Here is a 2,450-nt window from a genome sequence, read left to right as displayed (position 1 = left end):
GTGGGAACATGTTTATTTTACAACACACAACTAAGACTGTGTGTATGTTGCATGTAGCCCCTGCAACTATAAACGTGTTACATTTTACGACGAGCTAATTAAAAGTGATGCTTAGCTATGGAAAGTAAAGCTAAAAACTATGCTTGTAAGAGATACTGACAATTATGTCTATGAGTGTTGTTGCCATGTTGAATCCCGACTTCTTTTGAATGCCGTTGTCTCGGTTCTGACGTTAAACTAAGCTCCGAGTTCCGAGGTAACTGGAACGCAGCATAAATCACAGGTGTTACCATTTAACTCGCTTGATTGAAAACGCTCGCAGAGATTTTTTGATAACTGTAAGTGTTAAAACAACTCCAAAATTAGCACCCACAAACTCAAAAAATATTAACCTTGAAAAACCAACATTACAGACCTGTGTAGTTAGAAAACAAACCGAGGTAGGTGTGTGAGCAAAAATACGTGACCATCTGACTCTGTTGTTATACCTAATTGGTAAAGTCAAAGTGTGGCGGAGACCCCAGTATTAGGTGAGCTATTCTCAAGTGTATTCTTACTCCAAACTTCGTTCATAATTCCATTACACGGTAACTGCTTCAACACGGAGCTTTTAAGGTGCGTTAGAAACAACTAACCATCATTTTTTTCAAAGTTACAGCACCAGCTTAGACTTCTTCTGAGGTTTTGTGTAGCTAATATTAGTTCTGGTTATTCAAGGTCATATCACCTTAAAAACATGAATAAATCATCATACAGATGGAAGCAAACCGTTTTAGCTGACCCTATAATTTCTAAGTTTAAATTCAGATGTTTGTATCAGTGGAATGCAAGTTTATGTTGGAGGATATTTTTAGTCTAAAATGTTAGTTATTTTTATTTTTATAACATATAGGAAATTGTATAATTAGATTACTATTATATGTAAGTTTTTTTTGTTTTTATGAAATGAAAAACATTAAAATTTAAAAAAAGATCCACTCAAAAGTTATTGATATATTACAAAGATTAAACTATTTTTGGCTATGGGGTTCATCTAAGTAGTAAAACAAAACAATGCATATTTTTGCGGTCACAAGAATGAGGTGAAATGCAAATTTTATGCATTTCTAGGATTTTTCAACATTATTATAACATTATCATTTTAGTTTTCACATCTGAAGGTTTCAGAAATCAAGTACTATGTTTTTAGGAATCTGTAGCATGTGATTCCAGTCCATGCCATAATTGGAAAGTTGTTTCAATAATGTGAAATAATGCTGAAATAGCTTCTTAGGATTCATGTTACATTTTTAATTAGAGGTGACTAGTTAAAAATGTAACTAGTCCTCTCTGTTGATGAGTCTGTTCAGCCCAGATTCATGAACACATTTTCACAAATTGAAATGTTTTGATTGCACAAAAAACTGAAGAAGTTACATGTCTGATAGTTAAAATTATTTATTATTTATAGATAATAAAAGAAAAAATATGACACATTTTAAATTTTAAAGTAAAAGTTGGTAGATTCTGCTACAACAATTGTATTTTAGAAAACTACCAAAAATAATAACATATCATATAATCTCACCACAATGCTTTAATTTTAGATTCAGGAACTCATTTGAAGAAAATTACATCTAAACTAAAAATGTCAGTGTATCATAAAACAGGATATGTTTCTGTCTGATTAAAACCTAGATGGCTTTGTGAAGTTGTATTTGTTTGTTGTTTTTTTATTGATTGTCCTCCTGTAATTTTCTCTGAAGGAATGGCAATAACCAAGAGAACCTTGGCCATCTTTGTGCTTCTAGCAACACTGCTGGCTTTGGAAAAAAGAAACTTCAACTTTCAGTTTCACTTTACTGTTCAGGATTTTCTAGTAAGGCAACTTCATTTATTTATGACCCCAAACACATAATATGGGACTTGTTGATGACTGCAGAGTTTCCATGTTATATATAAACACCTTGTGTATTTTTTTCTTCTTAGGAACCACATGGTGAACACTTTCTTCCTCACACAAGGGAGAAAAGAGATGGTTAGTTTGTTTCTATTAAATGACCAAAGTCTGATCTTGAAGACGTTAATAAATAAGTCTCAAATTGTGGCACTTAGCAGATATAAATAATTCTGGTCTGATTTATCTTTAGAAAGTGAGATAAGTCAAGTATATGTATCTTTTTACACAGTGCAGGTAAACGTTTGATTTCAAATGTTATATTTTGCACAAAAAAAAACAACAAAAAAAAACTGCAAAATTATGTTGTCATCTCTGAAATATCAGGTCAGTATGTTAATATGGGAAAATTGACACTATTCCCTTTCAAATGTTAATCTTCACAGTGCTTTCAGACTCTGAGATTTACTCAGCAAACATTTTATTAAATGCATCGAACGTGGAAACCTATGAGCAGCTGCTGTCAACCCTGAACACCACCAGTTATCCTCTCCAGCTTGATAACACCACAGAG

At 32.4% G+C, this 2,450-nt stretch overlaps 1 long non-coding RNA gene across 1 annotated transcript; it reads left to right on the top strand.

The window, feature by feature from the left end:
- Positions 1 to 335: 335 nt before the first annotated feature.
- Positions 336 to 2,444, top strand: LOC103154736 (uncharacterized). The gene is made up of 4 exons (XR_477952.2): positions 336 to 530; positions 1,746 to 1,858; positions 1,969 to 2,017; positions 2,323 to 2,444. It is a non-coding gene; the product is annotated as an uncharacterized LOC103154736 (long non-coding RNA).
- Positions 2,445 to 2,450: the final 6 nt, after the last annotated feature.

This window comes from Poecilia formosa, unplaced genomic scaffold (genome assembly GCF_000485575.1).
Source record: "Poecilia formosa unplaced genomic scaffold, Poecilia_formosa-5.1.2 Scaffold398, whole genome shotgun sequence".
NCBI classification, from domain to species: Eukaryota; Metazoa; Chordata; class Actinopteri; order Cyprinodontiformes; family Poeciliidae; genus Poecilia; species Poecilia formosa.
Note: the sequence above shows the minus strand (reverse complement) of the source record. Positions and strands in the feature narration are given on the sequence as shown.